At 44.6% G+C, this 22,667-nt stretch overlaps 1 protein-coding gene and 1 long non-coding RNA gene across 4 annotated transcripts in view; one reads left to right on the top strand and one right to left on the bottom strand.

Moving 5' to 3' along the window:
- Nucleotides 1–22,667, bottom strand: part of whrna (whirlin a) — a 267,355-nt gene that overhangs the window by 182,544 nt on the left and 62,144 nt on the right. The window lies entirely within an intron of this gene.
- On the top strand, nt 17,575–18,133 carry LOC139070386 (uncharacterized). The gene is made up of 3 exons (XR_011520913.1): nt 17,575–17,631; nt 17,761–17,983; nt 18,050–18,133. It is a non-coding gene; the product is annotated as an uncharacterized lncRNA (long non-coding RNA).

Raw genomic sequence — 22,667 nt, 5'->3', positions numbered from 1 at the left:
TTGGCCTCTGTTGCTCTGGTGTTCAGGGCCTGTTCCAGTGCAGCCATGATGACAGCCTCTGTGCTGTCCTTCAGACCAGCTCTTTCTAGCCACTGGTAGGATGTCTTCATATCAGCCACTTCAGTTATCTGTCAGTGGTGCATCTCATGTAGGGTTTGTCCTCCATGATGGTATTTCCAGCGTCTCCTCCTCTGTTCGCCGTTGTCCGAGGCATTCACTGAGCACGTTGGACCTGTTGTGCAAACTGTCCTGTTCAGCTGTAAAATTAAACCCTGTAAATAAAGTAAAGTGAACTGAAAACAAGTCAGATGAAAAGATAAACCTGTTAGAGGCATCCTTGTGTGTGTGTGTGTGTGTGTGTGTGTGTGTGTGTGTGTGTGTGTGTGTGTGTGTGTGTGTGTGTGTGTGTGTGTGTGTGTGTGTGTGTGTGTGTGTGTGTGTGTGTGTGTGTGTGTTTTCACATAAAAGCTAATTAATAAATCACTCATCTCCAAGTAGGGATACACCGATACGATACCGATACCAGAATTGGTATCGGTAAACGTTAACCGATACCAATGCAGTTGCTTGACAATGGCTTCACTGTAACTTGTCATTTCTGTTCCCCTAATATTTTTGTTTTGTGATGATTTTTATTCATATATTTTACTTTTTATCTACCTCACAGTCTTTTCCTGTTGAAAGCAGAGAAGAAAATAAAATCTGTATTCCAAATCAGTGCCTTTTCTTGTGTGGTAGAAGTATCGGTAATCGGTATCGGCGGGTACTCAGATCCAAGTATCGGTCTCGTATCGGTTTGGAAAAAAAGTGGTATCGTTGCATCCCTATCTCTAAGTTGGTAAGTGGGTACAGGTTCTACACCCAGAAGGACCCGGAGGACATGTCAGGTTTATTAAGACACCGACGATGTCAAGATGTCTCCTGCCTTCGGACCGTCTGATGTGAAGAAACAAAAAGTGGATTAAGACATCCCCCTTCACAAAGCAGATCTGCAGCATCATGATCATCTGTCCTGTCTATCCTAATTGTTTCTTTTATGTTTTAGGCACATTGGTATGCTTCGATGCCGTTTCGGCTCTTACAGTTAGACGTTTACGGTTTTTAAAGTGTTTTATGAATAAGTCCAGATTGGTTCAGATAAAGTAAATAGTGCTTTGATTAAAAGTAAGAAAGGGTGCGGCGCTGCTGCAGTGAAAGAGAAAACGGAGCTCAGCTAACATTAAAACTAAACCTTTTGGCTTTAACAAGGAAAAAACAGCAAAATGATGTTAAGTCCATTTAATGTAACATAAGTTGGGACTTCACTGACGTCAAGCCCTTTCCTTATGTGAGAACATCTCTGCAGTGATGCGTGCTGGCGAGTATTCCTCTGCACGGACGGCTCGGCCTCGCCACGGTCAGGCGATGATGACTTTATGGCCCACACAGCCACAAACTAATCCATTTCTCTCTGTGCCGGTTGATCCTAATGGCCCAGCGCAGGTCCATCGGTGAGGAGGGGGCGTTCGGCCCCCACATGGAGTATTGACTTTATCGATGCTCTGCGTCCTCGGAGCCTGGCCTACTTCTCCTGGGTGCGTTTAGAGTGACGCTGCACAGATCAGAGGCCGAGCTCCCGTAGACGCCGTCGTAGCGTCTCAAATCAAAACGTGGCACAAAAACATGAACAGAGTGAAAGTGTAAATGTGCCACAGCGTGATCGTTTCTGCAGCTTCTCGTACCCTGAAGTGATGTTTTGGGTTTCTGTTTTTCGAGCTGAGTTGCTCTAAAGCACCACTCGCTATCTGCCTCCATATGCTGCTCCTGTAAGCGAGGAAAGATTTTCCTCTCCGGAGCAAACACGTCACCGTGAGAGTCGGGAGAAAAACAGCCGTGCTCTGATTGATGAAACCCAGTTTTTAGACAATCTCACGTTCCATATTTATCAAGCCGAGATGCTGGAGTACAACAGGCCGGGACTGCAGACGTTTAAGATTCAGAGGGAGCAAAGTGGGACCTCGATGATAGTCGGCAGCACAAACCTGGATGTTAAATAATTGCACCGAATTGAGCCAAACTGGCTGTCAACCCCAAACACATTCTTCTCCTCCATTTTAATCTTCAAGACACACTAAGAGCCAAAGCGTCTCCCACTACTTAGACACAAGTCTGGAACCAGAATCGTTCCTAAAACGATTATTAAAGCTAAAAATAAACCAACTCTCAACATGAGCCTTTTTTATTCTTATTTTTAAAAAATCTACTCATGACTGAACGTCAGCTGTTGATCCTTGACTGCAAACTCCAGCTGCAGAAACAGAAACAGCATGTTAGCACCAACAGTAATTATAAAACAATGGCTTTGTTTTCATTTGCTTGTGATGCAAATATGAAATGGGCTTTTAAAATGTCACTTCTTAGAAAACACTATTGTGTCGGTGTCATGGGGGGCTTTGGACTCTGGTGTCATCACAGAACAAAGGAACGGTGAATTAGACACAAAGAACTGATGTTCTTGGTCACTTATGAGAGAAAAGGGTCCTTTTTCCTGGTAGGAACTTTTGGCTGTAAACGTTCCGGTTTATAATTAAACTCAGCCAGTCAGCTCGGTGGCTGCATGTTGCCTTAGCAACCTCAACGTAAAGGTTAAGCAGATCATCCTCAGACAAGCAGGCAGTATTTTAACAGACCCCACCCATGCTGAATATAATTAACAAACTCAGGACCAGTGGCAGTTTGTCGATAGGGGGCGCTAGAGTGCCGCCCGCCCTCCTGGCTTGCAGGGAGAAAAATCTAAAGGTTGATAAAACTACAATATATAATTACTAGGATAGCGTGCAAGCTCAATTATTTACGCATCATTTTCACCGACTGCCATTAAAAAATGAATTTCCTCCACGAGGTCACTAATTTCACTCCTGAAGCGCTGGGAACACCACCACTGAGCTGCAGATAAACAACCAATCACATTTGGCTGCTAGAGAGAACTGGAGAACCTTTGGTCAGTCACAGTCTGTGAAGTAAATGCCTCTGGGGGCACTGCCGGCCAGCGCCCCGCAACAGAAAACAGCTAGCTAGCATGCTAGCTAGAAAGTGCTGGATCTTCTTCCCTCCTCTGTCACTTCACACACACATACATACACACACACACACACATGCGCGCGCACACACACACACACGGTTGCTTTAATATAGATAGAGCAGAAATCTTCTTGTTACTGTAAGATGTGTTTATTTGTTCTCATGTTTTAAACAGGACATCTATTCGATTTCCAAGTCATGTTGGTGCCACCTGCTGGCCGGCTGAGTTTTGGGTGTTGAGGTGTGTGCGCTTTGAGCAGATGATTGTTTGAGACACACAGGGTGTTTCTCAATGTCAGGACACCTTGCATTAATGCCTCGGTCCCGCCCCGGTTGCCTAGGAGATACGCCATCAGGAGCCGCCATGATGTGTTCCAATTGGTTCCAATGTTCATGTACTACGGAGGTGTCTGTCCTCTGTCTGCCATTTAGCTAACTGAGCAAGGATACATGCAAGGTGCCTTGTTTCCTTCGCTTGGTCAAACATTTGCCAGAATACACTGCAGTATTTTCAAAAGGATGACGGATCAGGAGTCTGCAGCTGCTTCGGGGGCAAATTTCCAGTTGAAATGCGAGTCTAATCATGGTAGCTATTGGGCTGATTTCTAAAATATTTTTACATCCAAAGCCGTCATCTGTGGTTGGTTAGTTGCTTAGTAGTGGTAGCTTTGGTGGCTAGCGGGTAGTAACTCGCTTACATATTTAATTTAACCAATTTAAAAAGTAAAAGGCTCATTATACATTTATATTGAAACTTATACGTATGAACTATAACGTTACCTCATGCGTCACGTCATGTGACCGCCACGGGAGTCTGTGAGGTAAGTCTGTTCCATTTGACTGTTTTCTGTCATCAAGGAAGGACAGTGTCCTCGTAAGCAAGGCGCCTGTCCTCACAAGACATCGCCTTGCTAGGCCAGGCGCCTCGACACCGAGACACCCACAGGCTGTTGGAATACAATTAAAATCTAAATAAAATGGAAATAAAACCAAAAATTATTGGGTGCAGTTGCTCTTTAAGGCTCACACATGCTTGGATATTTATTTTACAATTCTAGTCTCTATCTTAAAATTTTTAAATGAGCTTTTTCTGTAAAACTGCTTATTTGGACAAAGGAAAATAATGACTGTTTCTGTCAGATTTTCATCAAAGTTGTGGGATCACTGGCGTACTTGTTTGTATGTTAGACTGAACATGTAGTAGGTGACACGTGTGTAAACGTGCTTGGGTATGAATGTAGGCATACTTGTGTTATATAGTTGTGTTTTAATGCTGTTGTCTTCTGAATATGGATCCCTTTGGGTCGTTTTCCAACTGTTCATTGCAATACTCTTCATGGACTAAGAACATAAATATTCACACATTTCTGATGAAGGTACTAATCCTGATGCTCCATCTGGACGCCTTAAGGCCAGAAGAGGGTTGGAGACGATAACATCGGGGTTAATGACGCTCTGACTGCTGTGTGGAACAGAAACACGTTATTTGCTGCTTTTATGTCTTTATTTGTAACATTTTGGGTATTTGTTCTTGTTAACTGTTGACATTTTAATTAACCACCACATAATAAGAGACTTTTAAGGTTAAGAAAAATCAAAATAAACTAAGAAATTTCAGTATGGAAGGACACAAAAAAGGATTTTCCCCTAGCATCAGAACAAGGGTGGAACATCTGTGGCCCAAGAGGGAAAAAAGTCATCTGTCATCCAGAGAGTTAGCGGTTCAATCTAGACTTACTCCGCCGCATGTTAGCATGCCCTTGGGCAGAAGGCTGAACCCAATCTAACCTCTCCATCAGAATGCAAATGGTTGTGTAAAAGCCCTTAGAGTGGTCTAAAGAGACTAGAAAAGCACCATGACAGTCGATTTACAGATGCAAACGTGTTAAAACGGTTAGTTATTAAGACCCGATAGTTCATGCATCAACTCTTTCTGTTTACAACGTCAAAATGTGTTTTGTTTTTATAATTTACATTCAAATTAAAAAAGTTTGGGTAGAAAACAAAAGAGAAATGACAAGAATTGCATTTTTTTACATGTATTCTTCTGTATTCTTACGTAATCTCGACTAAATAAGTTGCATCAGGACCTTACACGAGCTCTATCAGATTAAGTTGAGTTTTATTAAAGGAAAAGTTCCTTTTTCCGGTCTAAAAGCGGAGTCAGTGAGGAACTCTGGGAGTTCTCCACGTCTTCAGGCCAGTAGAGCGCTGGATTTACTGACCGAAGGTTCTTGTTGCATGATGGGAATTAAAACTGCTCTCGGTAATCCCATTTCTCATGTTTACAAACAACCATCAGACAAAAAAATGACTAATCCTGTTATGATGTAATCAATCTCAATCTCGCCAAATAAAAACACTTTAAATCCGCATGTGTGGAAACAAAAACACAAACATGGAAATCTTCCAGCCAGTTTTCAGCCGTTAAGCTGATTAGCTGCCAGCTGGTTCTGGTGATGGCGTGTTAGCGTGTAATGTCCTTACGCATCTATCTCAGATGTGTGAGCAACAATTTCAAATGTTAGCGAAAACATTCTGGCATCTCAGACAGACTCGCCCTCGTGAGGTCACCACAGGGTGAAAGGTCAGGGTTCATGTGAGGATGCTGGGATTGTAGATAGAACAGACTTTCTTATAATGGCTCGTGGATATTAAATGACAGATGGTCCACCATCAGCAGTGCAAAAGACAATAAATAACAATAAATATCAAAACCATAAAGGACTAAAACAATTTAAAACGTTTAGCAGAACACCAAGAAAGTACAACCAGCGATTCAGATCTGCTAAAACAATAATAATAATAAGAGGATTTAAAACAGATGAGTCCACATTACTGACGGGGATGTGGGGGGTTGAATGGTGCTGTTGTGTTGAATGTTCTGATGGCCCAAGGGAAGAAGCTGTTGGAAAGTCTGGTGGTGTGTGATTTAACTGACCTGCAGCGGCGCCCTGAGGGCAACAGGTCAAACAGGCAGTGGGCAGGGTGGGTGGGGTCACGGAGGATGGCGGTTCTCTTCAGGCAGCGGGTTCTGGAGATGGCCTCAGGGGATGGCAGGGTGCAGCCAATAATCCTCTGGGCGGTGTTTATTGTCCTCTGAACAGCCTTCCTGTCCTCAGCAGTGGAGCCTGCATACCACACACTCAGGGAGTAGGTGAAGGTGCTCTCCACGGAGCAGTGGTGGAAAGCCAGCAGCAGTTTCTGATCCAGGCCACACCTTCTCAAGACCCGGAGAAAGTGCAGCCGCTGCTGAGCCTTTGTAACCAGAGCTCTGCTGTTGGCAGACCAGGACAGGTCAGCAGAGATGATGGTGCCTGATGGAGGGGACACGGTCCGCGCCCTCTCCATTTATGAGGAGAGGGGCGTGTGTGTGACGGTGTCTTCTGACATCCAGGGTGAGCTCTTTTGTTTTTTGTACATTCAGAGAGAGGTTGTTATCTGAGCACCACCTCGACAGATTACTGACCTCTGCCCGGTATGCGGCCTCACCTCAGGCTGAGATGAGGCCGACCACAGTGGTGTCATCAGCAAACTTGAAGATGGCAGTGGATGGTTGGGATGCGGTACAGTCCCATGTGTACAGTAGGGGGCTCAGCACACAGCCCTGAGGAGAGCCAGTACTGAGCAGGGTGGGAGCCAAGTTTGACATGCTGTGGACGATTTGATGACATGATAAACGTCATGACGACAGACATGCAGGTGAATGATTGGATTCATAGCAGTGTTATCTTGCAACTGACCAATAAAATAGAAGTGTTTTATTTTAAAATGAGAGTTAAAATAAATGTATTTTTTAATTTCTCGAGTAGATATAAATATTTTTGTAAGATGGTCCGAATCAGTTTTAGAGTTATTGAAGTCATTTCAGCCCCTAAAAAATGTTTAAGTCTCATTTCGGCCGTGTTTTCTTCACTGACAAGACCTAAATGACTAACATGTTCTAAAATAAAGTAGCATCCAGTTGGTTTCTAATCCAGATTATTAGCTCTAAATCCATTACATAATTACAGCCATGTCAGACTCAATAAGACGTTTTCATCTCCCTCCTTTGCCTCGATTCAGCGTCGACCAACTTCCTTTAACACTTCCACATCCTCGGTCTTTATGGGAGACGTTTTCCCGATAGAGGAGCAGCTGTGGGGGTTCGTGCGTGTCAGAAGACTCTGGGCAGGGATCCACCTTTCACTTCATACGGTCCCAACACCACGTCTATAAATCTGAGTGGCCCTTAACAACAGACACTTAAAATACACACACCTAGATTGAGACTGAACTAAGAGAATGTTATTCAGCTGGAGGTTTCTGTAAATAAAACCTCTGGACCGGTTAAATCAACCCTTATAATCCATCTCCTGTAACCTTCAAACCCACACTTTTAGAGACGTGAAGGACTGTTAAGTGTCTACCAAGATGTCGACCGGAGCTTTTGCCCGAATGTTCATATCATCATAAACCATCTCCAAAAGTGTTTCGGAGAATCCAACCAGCCTCACAACCACAGGCCGTGTGCCACCACACCGACCCAGGACATCCACATCCAGCACCTTCCCCTCCATGGTCGCCTGAGACCGGTGAAATGCTTCACGTTATACACTCCAACACAACCGTCGCTTTTTCTTACATGACAGAAACACCCACGTGTTCTGGTGTAATGACTCATGCTCGATGTGCTCGACGGAAGCTTAAAGCTGCAGCGGTGAGAGCCGAGGCACGGAGCGACACCACACAGTGTTGTGACAAAGGTGCAGAGTGTCAAGAGGGATCTTTATGGTGAAACGAACCTGAAAGCTGCATCATTTTGCATTTATTTACGTCTCTCAAGTCAACATCCAAAGTGATGAAGCAGAGCTGTGCCATAATTCAAAAAGACTTTTTAGAACATGAGAGCTGCATCAGCTTTAATCTGAAAATATTAAACAACTATTGTTCTGACTTCCAGGCATTTTAGTTCATTGTGTAAAAGTTTTATGTACATGCTTTTATTTTGACATGGAAAACACCCGTAGAACAGGAAGTGCTGTGTACGCTTTTATTTTGACATGGAAAACACCCGTAGAACAGGAAGTGCAGAGTACGTGAGTGACTGTTACTAGCAACGCACGCTGATGCAGAGAGATCGGTTAAAAGGAGTAAGGTCTAGCTGCAGACGCAGCCCCGGCCAAACACGCCCCCCGTCCAAACACGCCCCCCGCCCAAACACGCCCCCGTCCAAACACGCCCCCGCCCAAACACGCCCCCGGCCAAACACGCCCCCGGCCAAACACGCCCCTGGCCAAACACACCCCTATGTACAAAACACGCGTGCATGTAGGAAGACGAGAACTCGCATGCGTGTTGCAACAGATGGAAATGACGGTTCAGGTAAAGACAGATTTATATTTTTACAACTTGCAAAGATTTTGTACTAGAAATTTGAATGTTTAAGACATAGTTTGATAGATAGCGCATTCGTAATTTTTTTCTGAAACACTTTTATATAAAATTAAGCATTATTGGCAGTGGGGGAAGACGTCATGGACGCAAATTTTTTTAATATAATTTTTAATGGGCTACATGCAAGCCTTTTGGCCAAAATAAACATAACAATATTTATTTGACCGTTTATGACTCCTCATCTAATAAGCAGCAAACTCACGACGGCAATGTGGTAGCCCGGAGGTATTCTACAAACACAAGAACAGTGCTAATGCCTATATGTATTGTTTTCACATTGTTTATGACAGCCTCTAGGTGTGAATGTCATTTTTACTAATTGCTATTTATCTTTGTCTCATTAGTGAGCGGCTGCTGATGTCCTATGCCATGGAACTGCTCATATACTCAGAGAAAATCAGAAAAGCTCTGGACTCATCTGAATTTTTGAAGAGGCTGTAGCTTTGTGTGGACATTTTTTGGAAGGTATTTGTAAGGCCAATAAAAGCTGTTGCTGGTTGTTTCATTTGTCTGAACTTTTTTTCTAAAGCCAAACTTTTCTGCTTTTGTGTTTACAGTATATTCTTTACAGATTAGTGTATGGTCAATATGAGTTTACTAGTCTTGTGAATTGTATACTTAATGCAAAATATTTTAGTAATTTCTAAATCAATACATTTTGTGTCAAAGGGCCAGCAATTATTCCTGTTAACAGAATATATGAAATGCATACATACACATATAAATATGCCTAAAAATTACACATCAGCAGCTTTTCACTGTAAAGAAGCAATAAAAAATCATAAATGGTAACATAAATATTAACTACTCACTCGTATGAACTTAGACCCACTACTGCTGTAGGAGGCGTACTCCCAAACGTGGAGGCCAGTGGGCTTAAGGGGTTAATTAAAACGATTTCCACTAATTACTTTTTCTGATATTTAATTTTATTGCATTTAAAATAAACACTTGCACAAACATTACTCACCTGCTAACTTCAGTAAGCATAGGTATGTTGTGCCTATTGTCCGGCAACTGATTATTTGTTGTTGGTATCTGTGTTTTATAATCTCACTGGGGATGGCCAAAAAAAATCCATACATTCATATTTAAACCTGGAGTCCTGTCTGTTTAATTACATTATTACTATTTCTGTATAAACGTATTCTTTCAATTGTGTTGTTCGCTGGGAAGGCCGCCGTTATTGAGCTCGGGGGTAGCTCAACAGGGGGGAGTGTTTGGAGAGGGTCTGCAGCTAGGTATTATCGGTTAAAAGAGGCAAAGACGTTCTTAAAAATCAGAAAACCGGCAAACCTTTGCTTAACTCTTGAAGCAACGCCTGTATGTATTCGTATTTGTTTTACACAGTTTTATGGATACGTTTGTGCTAAAGACAAGTTTGTGGAGCTAGCTAAACAAGTGGACATTTCTGGCTACTTCTTTCTACCAGCAGTTGGCGTTGTAACACTGCGTATTAAGCTAATAATAATTCATTTAGTTGTTGTTACCTGTTAAAATATGCCATCTCCGTTTGTGGGCAATCGGTTTCATTCACAGGTGATTTTATTTAGCAGTTATAGGCTTTGAATTCTAATTTATATTTACTGTGAATTATATATATCAATGAAGAGAGAGAGATGACTCCATTGTTTTTCTTTTCTTTTTCAGTTTTACTCTGTATTCTAAGCGACAGCAAGTATGTGTAATAAATTTGGAGACTAAAAGAAGACATCTTTTGTCAATGAGTCAGAGTTTAGCTCAACGTTCTAGTTGAAATTACCACTACGTCTCAACGAAGTCAGTACAACTATTATTATTAAAAGTCTTTGACAGGCGGGTTCCTACACTACGTTTAAAGAAAGTCAGGAATTATTGTATCGTATTCAAATAATTTAGCTCAAAATTAATTTGATTTATGCTAATATTTAAACTTAAAGAGCAAGTCACCCCCAAATCACCCTAAATCTTTAGTGTATCTTAGTTAAAATTTTAATTGTCTCCCTGAAACTGTCAGTGTTGTGCCCTCTTCAGTTAAAAACTCAGCATTTTTATCTAAATCTGACATCACTATCAGCTAAGAGGTACACTATGGCGTTAAGTGGTACATTATGATGTCACTTTGTCGTTGTGAACCTGTGTGTGTGTATCACACACACACACGCAAGAACACACACATATGCACACACACTCACTCACACACACACACAAGAACACACACACACACACACACACACAAACACGTGCACACACACACACACACGCATGCAAGCACACACACACTCACACACACACACATACATGTACACATGCAAGCACCAGGCCCCCACAATGCGGCTCAAAAATTGAAGCAATCCCAGAAGTACCAAAAATTGCAGTTCCACCATCATCCACTAGGGGCTGGTGTCAGAAGTGAGCAAATCCTCGTTGACTCCCTTGTTAAAAATACCAACTTCACAGCAGAAATAAACATCAATCAATCAAAGCTTTATTTATAAAGCGCCTTCTGCGACCCTGTCGGGAAGCCCAAGGCGCTGAACACGATACATGAGAAATCAATCAATCAATCAATCAGAAAGTTAAATATGGTGAATAAATGGAAAATAAAAGCAATTCAAATATTACAAAAAAGGTACAACAAGTTTACAGCCTGGTACCAAAACATGTTTTAGGTATAAATGATCTAGTTTACACTCATGACAACTCTGAGGGAGGTGAATGTTTTTCTCACTCTTCTGTTTAAGTGTATTAAAAGCCTAAAATTCTGTATAATTAATGAGCATCAGACCCACGTGACCACAGAGCTAGCTCCGTGGAAAGGCCTCAGTAGAGCCTCGGTCTGGCCTGGAAACTGTTCTGGGATTTTGAGTCTCTGTGTGTGTGTATTCTTGTTTGGATATTATTTGTGCAATTGTTGGACAAAATGACTTGCTGTGGCATTAATTGCACTAATAGAGCGTCCAAGGAGTCTCCACTTCATTTTTTTTCGGTAAGTAAAATTATATTTATGTATTTTAGGTCACTGCCGAGCTGAGCTTAGATTTTAACATGTACTGTTTAACCATGAAATTTAAATGTAATAGGGTAAAACCCAGTGCATTTAACATAATGCTGCACTTTAGAAAATGGGTTGAAATATAACATGTTGGTGGAGCTGGGTTCCCACTATCGGCTTGTGGAGGTCTTGGGAGACCGATGTGTTCCACCCGGTTTTACCCAGTGGTCAGCCCGGCGTATCTCTGACTCAGAAGCTCTGGTGTTGTGCACAGTTAACTCCGGTTGTAGCTAGGTTGCTACCTCCATTAGCTTAGCTCCCACTTCCGCGTTAGCTTTGGGTTAGCTTCAGGTTAGCTTGTAGCTAGTTGAACGGGTGTCGTCAGTTGATCCCAGCCTTACAGCCCCACCCTCAGCTTCTCCTCTCTTCCCTTTTGTGGAATTGTCTGGGCTTGACGTAACCTGTGACACGGTCAAAATGGCGGTGGTGGCCACCTCCCGTTTTAGCACAAAAACTTATTATTGGAGCCTATGGACACGAATTATCCAATATTTATATTTCGATGGCAAGCACACACACACACACACACACACACACACACACACACACACGCACACGCACACGCGCACGCACACGCACACGCACACGCACACGCACACGCACACACACACACACACACACACACACACACACACACATGCACACACACACACATACAGAATCACACACACGCACACATGCACACACGCACACAAACACACACACACACACATGCACACACACACACATACAGAATCACACACACGCACACATGTACACACGCACACAAACACACACATGTACACACAAATAACACGCGCACACACACTCACACACACACATTGACTTACAGACAGATGAATAAAATTGGGTCTTCAGCTTTGATTAAAAACTGCTACAGAACAGGAATGCCGAATGTGTCATGGAAGCTCATTCCATAGTTTTGGAGCTGCAGCTGAAAAGGTTCTGTCACCCCACATCTTCAGCCGTGACCGGGGGACCACGAGCAAGGACAGGTCCTCTGAACGGAGTGCCTGAGAGGGAACATACGAGTGTCTGCCAGATACGCTGGAGCCAAAACGGAAAAATCACTTCCCCGATTTCCCTGTCAATCTCCTGCTCCGTCCTCCAACTCATGAACAAGATTCATACTCCAACTTCCCCCCTTAAGGTAAGGCATCTCCCCGTCTCCAATTTAAATTTACAGGAAAACTTAATGAAAATTATGGCGCGTGAAGTTTATTTCACTCCACTCGTGATGCTTTTGTTTTCCTGCACACTTCCTGTCCATCTGTCTTTGAAGCCGTTATCCATCAGGAAACCGCTACTCTAAGAAATGGCAGCGAATGTAAACAAGGAGGCGATCGTAATGAAGGGAACGATAGATGATCCGAGTCATGAAAAGCCACTTAGAGCAGCCACGGTGAAACTGATGAAAGGTTTCCTGCTCACCACGTCTCACTCCTGGCAGGCTTCACACATGAGTGTGCACATATCTAAAACCAGCACATGCACCTTTTCACAAGTGCATTCATCTCCTCACCAGGACAGAAGAAACTGACCAAAAGTGAAGCTTTACCCAAACCTTCATCTCTGTTGGCAGCACAAAGAAAAAGAACTGAACACATTTTAACATTTAACAGCAGAACTGGAGCCGTTTTGCCTGAAGGTTAATTTAATTTTAAATCAGTGTAATTATTTATTTATTTATTTATTTATCTATGCCTGTGGCCCCAACGGGAGGACAGGCTGCCAATCAGCTCACTCCAGGCGTCTCGGTTCTGGGCTACAACTATATAACAATTATCCCAAAAAGCTACGAACGGTTTCCTTCAACTAAAAGGGTTTCTGTTCAAATTTGATGGATAATCTGCCCATTTCTCCATGAAATAAATCCATTTTTTGTTTCAGAGAAACTCTCAGACCATTTATCATGTTTATTAGAAGTTTCTATAGATTATGCATGTTATATTTAAAGCTTGGCAGACAAAGGAGGGATTTCACAGCTCAAGTTCATCCATTATGGATCTGGCAAGCCATCCTGTACATGTGAATATAAAGTCTGGCCACGACACGGACAGATCTCAGTCATGAGATGGTTGGCTTTCAAACTGTCTCCACGTGCTATTGGACGATGAACAACGTGACGTTCTCACTGCTGTGGATGTCAGTGAACACCACGCTCTGTTGAAGAAGATGCAAACACGTCCCTTTTCTAAATAAAGTACATCTATCTGCTCTTGACTCAAAGAAAAGCAAAAGTCTGAATAGTCCAAATGCCAAGTCCCTTTCATTTTAGTTTTGATCAGATGCAGTATTGCCCCGCCCACCAAACCGATACAGCTCTGTGATTGGCCCATCAAATCGATAGTGCTATGATTGGCGTGCCACCAGACTGGCCGGGCGGCGGAGGTTCGTATGGAGTGCGGCTGAACTGACCTGAAGAGCAGGTTAATGATCATCTGGACATTTCCTCCTTCGGATAATGTCAATAACTAAATCCAGCACCGAAAAACTGAAATGTCTGCTTTCAACTGGTCTAAGAACGAGCACTAATGTTTTTGCCTGTGTCCATGAGTGTGTCGTTAAAACAACTCAATAAAATGCTGCACTTTAATCCAATCAAACTCAGAGATCAGTCACTACACAAGAGGGCGAGAGCCACAGCTAATCAATCCCAGAAACTCAGAGACTCTAAGGGTCATTTTAGCTCACACAGGCTAAAGAAAACGATATGAAAAAGTTGCACGGTGTGGCTTTAATTTGTAAGTTGCAATGAAATCTAGTGTAACCACTTTTTCTCAGTTTGTGGAACAAATGCAAGTACAAGTCAAATAAAGAGAAGAGAAGATGCATCTACCTGTGAAAAGCTATCTTATTGTGTGACAAAGACCACCTGCTGAGATAAACCTTTTTATGAGGGACAAGAATCCCAATAGAGGACCCGGCATTCTGGATCTGTACGGAGGTCTCATCCTGAAGGGTATGTGTGGAACGACAAGATGGCGTCTCATGTGTTTATGAAACTCCGATCAAACTCTGATCATAGCTAGAAGCAAAACATCACAACATCACTCAGACTTGCTTCTCCGGATACGAGAGTTCTGATCATAACATCACTCATGTTACACCATCCACCTCAAGTCTCATTACACCAGATCCATTCATCACTTAGAGTTAGTTAGTCTTGTTTAAAATTGTTTAAATTGTTTAGAAATAAATTCTCTTAAATGTTTTAAAGGACTCTCTCTCCTCTTGTCTCTGACTTAATACGAAGTGTCACATAATCCCTGCAATAAAAAGTTCCAATCTTCTGTTTAAAATAACCAGACGGTTCGTAAGGTTGATTTCATGTTTACTATGTAATCTTACGTCTCACGGGTCCTTAATTACATGTAAATGAACTTCTTTTACATGATGGCTTTATTAATTACAAAGAGACTCAATTTCTCCCACAGTTGGTTTGAAACTAAATGAATTCTAGGTCTTCAGCTGAAAGAGTTTTTATTTTATTTGTCGTTGTTTTAAAGACACTTGAGAACATAGCAGGTGTTTTTGTTTCACCGTCACAAAAAGGAAGAGAGGTACACGCTTATTAAATCTGACAGGAACAAAAACATCAGATCTTATTATCCTGGCCTGCTTTTAAATTCACTAGAGTTAAAAAAAAAGAGTTTGTAAAGGTGTGTGTGTGTTTGTGTGTGTGTGTGTGTGTGTGTGTGTGTGTGTGTGTGTGTGTGTGTGTGTGTGTGTGTGTGCATGTGTGTGTGTCGCGGTTGAAGGAAATAAACAATGTATAAAAATCGTACACCATCTGTAACTTACCAGAATGAAAATAATCGGGAAGGTGATGTTTAGTCACCTTACAGCAGCGATCCACGCGAGCCGACAACGCTTTGTTATGCTAGCGACTTGGTCTCCGTGGTTTTGCCTCCAAGCAGGAAAACAGTGAAAGTTGGCCTGTTTTCCACATTTATTCCCCTGGCGATCATGTGCGTCACCCCCACAACACCGCAACGGTTTACTAGAGTTGTGTAACATAACCGATCAACTGAATAATAGATTAAGCTGCAAGAACAACACTGAGCGCGCTGTTTACAGTATTAACAAGCAACAAGTAAGGACTCACACGCCTTCAACAGGGAGGACGCGTCGGTGATGACGTCATTATCGCAAGCCCTATTACCAACAACTAGGGATGGGTACCGAATCAAGTACTTTTTAAGGCACTCGGTACCCAGGCCGCGCGCATTGGCGCAAGAGCGTAATGTCATCAGTCATAGTAGGGGAGCTGTAAACAAAGCAGCATGGCAGCGAGGAAGCATTCTGAAGTTTGGGTCCACTTCACTAAATCCGTTGGGCTGTGGGTGATGATGAAACCAGTGGCTACGATCTGAGTGTGAGGCATTTTAATCTGCTCCAGCACCAAAATGAACTGTTTAAGATAGCGTTAGCTTGATTGTTAAGTTTTTGTTTACATAGCTAATGGTGTGTACGCTTTCTACTCGGAACTCCGAAATTCCGACTAGTAGAAAGCGAACGCGCTCTAAAGTTTTGCTGCATTTCACGAAATGCGATGGCCTATTGGGTGGTGATGAAGCCAGCGACAACAATCTGAGTACGAGACATCTTAATCTGCTCCAGCAGCACAATCAATCAATCAATCAATCAATCATTTTATATATAAAGCCCCTTCCCACCCCGATCAAGGGGGCAAAAGGTGCTGAACATAGTGCAAAGAAGCACAGCTCTATAATAAAATACTGAGATAATAACATTTTAAAACAAAACAAAAAAAAATTAAAACCATTAAAATGTGAATAAAAACTAACAAAATGTTCGCTCTTCATAACTGTTCTTTTACACATTTACCTCTTCACTCGCTGCCAGTGAAGAAGGGAGTCTGATGTGCTTGCCATTAGGGATGGGTACCGAATTCGGTACTTTTTAAGGTACCGGCAGAATTCCATAGTACCGACTGAACACCGATTCACGTCATTTCAAACGGTGCCTCGTTTCGGTAACCGTCCTTCATAACGAGAACTTGCCTAGACAGCTGTGCATGTGCAAGAGTGTTATGTTGTCGGTCGCTGCGAGCCAGTTGTAAACAGAGCAGCATGGTAGAAAGAACGCACGCTAAAGCTTGGGTCCACTTCACTAAATGTGATGGGTAACTGGGTGATGATGAAACCAGCGACAGCTATCTAAGTGAGACATCCTCATCTTAATCTGCTCCGATAGGTAAATAAAATGTTTACAATAACGTTAGCTTGATATGTTAGCTTCCGTTTCGCTAATGGTGCGTTCGCTTTCTCCTCGGAACTCCGAATTTCCGACTAGAAGAACATGAACGTGCTCTAAAGTTTGGCTTCACTTTACTAAATGCGACGGGTGACTGGGTGACAATGAAACCAGTGACAACAATCTAAGTGTGAGGCATCATCGTTTTAATCTGCTCCAGCAAGTAAATAAACTGTTTAAGATAACGTTAGCTTGATATGTTAGCTTCCTTGCCACCGTTGTTATCAGCTAATGGTGCGTTCGCTTTCTCGTCGGAAATTCTAACTTTCCAGTAGAAAAAAATCAAAGAAAAAGGACGGCAAAAGGAATGAAGATACACAGTAAATTTAGTTCACAGTAAAGATGTTTGCTTCAGTTTAATTATCAGCTTATAAAACTACAAGGACGATGTTAAAATACAAACAGTTGTATGTTATTTATCGTGATATTTATCAAATATGGTTATATGTTGAGAAAAATATATATTTAATTATAAATGAGAATTAAAATAATAAACACTCAAAAGTAACTAAAATTGGTACCGTTAAGTACCGGTATCGATTCCTAGGTACCGGGAATTAGTACCGATTCGATTCAAATGTCAAAGGTACCCATCCCTACTTGCCATGTTGCTGGAGCCCCAAAACTCTGGAACACTCCTCTTTGTGTCACGGTCCGTGGTGAGCCTCCTGCATTTCACCTGTATTTTCTGAGCATTGTTTTCAGGTGGGCGTGTCTGAGAGTCTGAGAGTCTCCAGCTGCAGCCAATCCAGTCATTACGGTCCAGGGGATTTAAGGAGCAGTGTGGCACTTCACTTCGCCGGATGATTACTCTATCTTGGGTAGCTCTAGCCTTAACCTGTCTTGATCCTGTGAAATTTCTAGTTCCTAGTCACTAACCTGTATTTGAAGCTCTGCTTGATTTCTGTCGTCAGAAGAAATCCTGATAATCCTCCCCTGCTCTGCTCCAGGTTTCTCTTTCACACTCCACCACCTCCATAACCAGCTTGGACTCCTGCACACCAGATCACGCCGTCTCCTCCCCTGGCCGCTCGCTCTCAGCCGCTCACCTGCCTCCACCAAACCGCTGCTCCTACCTACTCTCTGGACCAACAGTCCCATCACCTTCTGGAGCTTTCCTGCTCACCCGGACCTGACCAGTCCCTCCGGAGGTTCTCACCACTACTGCAATCAGTAAGCTCCACTCCCAATATCATTCTCCGTCATTCCTCCATATACTCATTTTGTCTCCCTCCTCAGAGTTCCATCCTGAAATCTTGCTGCCAGCCTGCCCGTCGTCTGTTCCCCTCGTTGCCCTTCAGTACATAATAAAGTCGTTTTACTTACTTACCGGTTCCTGTGTGGTGATTCTGCATGTCGTGCGTCAAAAGATTGCCGCCCGCCATGACAGAATCATCCGGCCATAACAATGATCCCATTGCAGAATCCAACCCGTCCACTAGTGCTCCGCTCGCTGTTTCTGAGGTTCTCACACGCCATGAACACGCCATCCATGGTTTACTGGAGCAAGTCTCCGACTCTCACCGACGAATACTCCAGATGGACACAATGTTACGTAATCTCACTACACGCTTAACTCCCTCGGAACCTTCTGCTCAGCCTCCCGTTTCTCCTCCGTCCGTACTTCCGGTTCCGCCCCCTACTGTAAACTTCCGGATACCCAACTCACCTCCTTCAGACATCTATTCCGGTGAGTTCGGCAAATGCCGTGGTTTTCTGTTTAATTGCCAGTTGGCTTTTGAAAGATCTCCTGAAGCTTTCATGTTAGATTCAGTTAAGATTTCCTATATTATCGGTTTACTCCGGGGTAAGGCTTTAGATTGGGCTGAAGCCAGGAGCCATGACGTTAGTTTTCTGCGTGGTCCACTTTCACATTTCCTAGCTGAATTCAAGCAAACGTTCGATCACTCAGAGACCCCAGCTGAGGTAGCCAAAAAAGTGTGGAATCTCCGCCAGGGAAATCAAACAGTAGCCGATTTCGCCATAGCATTTCGCACGCTGGCAGCAACTTCCTCCCTCGATAGTGGTTCGTTACTGGGAGCATTTACCCAGGGGTTAAATGATCGCCTCCAGGATCAGTTGGCGTTATGCCAGGAACCTCCTGACCTCGAAACCCTTATTACCTTGGCCATAAAGATTGAAAAGCGTCTCAAGGAGCGTTCTAAGGGCTCTAGAATGTCATTTCCACCGCTAACTCAAACCAGAACCCCTCAGCCACCAGTCGCATCTTCCTCAGGAGACGAGCCTATGCAGATCGGCAGAACCCAGCTGAGTCAGGAGGAGCGGCAACGTCGTTTCTCCGCTAATCTTTGTTTTTACTGTGGTCAATCAGGGCACAGAATCTCAAATTTTGGCTTGCGGGTAAAAGGGCAAGCCCACCAGTAGTTCCGGGATTACTGGTGGGTGGTAATGGTGGCTCAAACTCCCGATGTTTGCTTCCTTGTACTGTGGTGTGTAATCAAAGAAGTCGTGTGTTGAAGGCTTTAGTAGACTCTGGATGCGAACGTAACATGCTGGACCAATCAGTCGTTCAAGATCTGGACATTCCCACTATTCTCCTTCCGACTCCTCTGCGAGCATCATCCCTGGATGGCAACTCTCTCACTACCATAACCCACCAGACCGTGCCAGTCAGCTTGCTGGTGTCAGGCAACCACCAGGAAAGTATCTCGTTTTTTGTTTTTCCATCTCCTCACTCCCCCGTAGTCTTAGGATATGATTGGCTGGTTAAGCACAACCCACAAATAAATTGGAAAACATCCCGAGTGACTGTTTGGAGCTCACACTGCCTAACTGACTGCCTTCGTTCTGCTCCACCTATCTGTTCAGCACCAACAGCCGATTCCCCAGTTCCTCCCGACCTGTCTGAAGTACCAAAGGAGTATCATGACCTCGCCCTTGTGTTCAGTAAGGACCGAGCCTCATCTCAACCTCCTCACCGTCCTTACGACTGTGCCATCGATCTCCTGCCGGGCGCAACACTTCCATCCAGCAGGTTGTATAACCTATCCAAACCCGAACAGCTCAGCATGTCCACCTACATTAACAAATCCCTAGCATCTGGTATCATCAGACCATCCACTTCACCACTAGGAGCAGGATTCTTTTTTGTAACTAAGAAGGATGGTTCACTTCGACCTTGCATTGATTACAGAGGGCTCAACCAGATTACAGTAAAAAACAAATATCCTCTTCCGTTACTGTCATCCACATTCGAACCTGTTCAAGATGCTACCATTTTCACAAAACTCGACCTACGCAATGCTTACCATCTCGTCCGAATCAGAGAGGGCGATGAATGGAAAACGGCGTTCAAGACTCCCCTTGGTCATTTTGAGTATTTAGTCATGCCTTTTGGTCTCACAAATGCCCCCGCAGTGTTTCAATCCCTGGTCAATTCTGTTCTTGGCGACTACCTCAACCAGTTTGTCACAGTCTATTTGGATGACATTCTTATTTTCTCCAGATCCCCTGCTGAACACCGACAACATGTCAGATGTGTACTTCAACGCCTACTGGAGAACCGGCTCTATGTAAAGGCAGAGAAATGCGAGTTCCACGTACCCTCAGTTAAGTTCCTCGGCTTCATCCTTGAGAGCGGGCGGTTGAAGACGGATCCAGAAAAGATCAAGTCAGTTCTCTCCTGGCCTACTCCCACCACACGCAAGCAGCTTCAACGCTTCTTAGGTTTTGCAAATTTTTACCGTCGTTTCATTAAAAACTACAGCCAGACTGCCGCCCCACTCACTCAGCTCACATCCATTAATAAACCCTTTATTTGGTCCCCCTCTGCTGAAGAATCCTTCCAAGCCCTAAAAGACAAATTCACGCAAGCACCTATTCTGACCCGTCCTGACACTTCTGCCCAGTTCACCCTGGAGGTTGACGCTTCTGACTCTGGTGTTGGTGCTGTGCTGTCACAGGTTTCCCCCTCAGATCACCGTCTCCACCCATGCGCTTTCTTCTCTCGCCGCCTCTCCCCAGCTGAGAAGAACTACGATGTCGGGGATCGGGAACTGTTGGCCATTAAACTGGCCCTGGAGGAGTGGCGACACTGGCTGGAGGGAGCGGAACACCCTATCATCATCTGGACCGACCATAAAAACTTGGCATATTTAAAGGAGGCTAAAAGATTGAATCCTCGACAGTCCCGCTGGTCCCTGTTTTTCTCCCGTTTCCACTTTCTCATCTCTTTCAGACCCGGTTCCAAGAACACTAAACCTGACGCCCTGTCCAGACTGTATTCACCCGACAAAGACCCCGAATCAGCCCCTATTCTGCCACCATCCTGCATAGTGGGCGCTGTAGATTGGGACATCACAAAGAAAGTTCAGGATGCCCAGCAGACTGAACCCGATCCAGGTACCGGTCCACCACACAAGGTATATGTCCCTACCCGGGTTCGTGGTGATCTGATACATTGGGCCCACACAGCTAAATTATCTATCCATCCTGGGGTTGGCCGTACACTGGCTTTAATCCGTAGAACCTTCTGGTGGCCCTCAATGTACAAAGACGTCCGTGAATACATCAGTGCCTGTTCCATCTGTGCCAGAAACAAATGCAGTAATCAACCCCCAGCTGGTCTTCTCAACCCACTTCCGGTACCCACTCGCCCCTGGTCTCATATAGCTTTGGATTTTGTTACTGGTCTACCCCCCTCTAATGGTTTTTCAGTCATTCTCACTATCGTCGATCGATTCTCTAAGTCCTGTCACCTGGTTCCTCTCAAGTCTCTCCCAACATCTGCCGAAACTGCCAGTCTACTAATCAAACATGTCTTCCGTCTCCATGGTATTCCTGCAGAGATCTTATCTGACCGTGGTCCTCAGTTCCTGTCCCGTGTATGGAAAGACTTTGCAAACCACCTGGGGGCCCGTGTCGCCCTGAGCTCCGGGTTCCATCCTCAGACGAACGGACAATGTGAGAGGATGAATCAGGAGCTCGAAGCTATGTTAAGATGCGTGTGTTCATCCAACCCCTCTGGATGGAGTTCCCAACTGCCCTGGGTGGAATACGCACACAATGCTCACACCTCTGCATCTACAGGTTTGTCCCCATTCGAAACCGTTCTAGGTTACCAGCCCCCTCTGTTCCCATCCAGTCAGGACCCTCCTACCACAGCCCCCCAGTTCATTCGCCGTGCCAGGCGCACCTGGGCTCAGACCACGGCGGCCCTTCAACGGACAGCTGACCGCAACCGCCGTCTGGCAGATCGCCACAGGCGACCTGCTCCTGTGTATGTCCCTGGGCAGAAGGTCTGGCTCTCCACCAGGGACATCCGGCTGAGGGACACCAGCAAGAAGTTGGCTCCTCGGTTCATTGGTCCGTATCCGATCACTGACGTCATTAGTCCCTCCGCTGTCCGCCTGGCCCTGCCTCCGTCCATGCGTGTCCACCCTGTGTTCCATGTCTCCCTGCTGAAACCTGTTCTGTCCAGTCCTTTGTGTCCTGCCCCTGCTCCTCCTCCACCTGCCCGGCTCGTCGGCGGTGGCCTGGTTTACCCGGTCCGCCGTCTCCTCGACATCCGTCCCCGAGGCAGGGGCCTCCAGTACCTGGTGGACTGGGAGGGGTATGGTCCGGAGGATCGTTCCTGGGTTCCTCGATCCTTCATAACGGATCCGGATCTCATCAGGGACTTCGAGGCCTCTCGGGCTGCCTCCTCCTCTGCCTCCTCCTCCTCTGCTCGGCCGCCGGGTGGCGCCCGTTGAGGGGGGGGGTACTGTCACGGTCCGTGGTGAGCCTCCTGCATTTCACCTGTATTTTCTGAGCATTGTTTTCAGGTGGGCGTGTCTGAGAGTCTGAGAGTCTCCAGCTGCAGCCAATCCAGTCATTACGGCCCAGGGGATTTAAGGAG

This window comes from Nothobranchius furzeri, chromosome 6, assembly GCF_043380555.1.
Source record: "Nothobranchius furzeri strain GRZ-AD chromosome 6, NfurGRZ-RIMD1, whole genome shotgun sequence".
NCBI lineage: Eukaryota > Metazoa > Chordata > Actinopteri > Cyprinodontiformes > Nothobranchiidae > Nothobranchius > Nothobranchius furzeri.
This window is presented reverse-complemented; position numbering and strand designations above follow the sequence as displayed.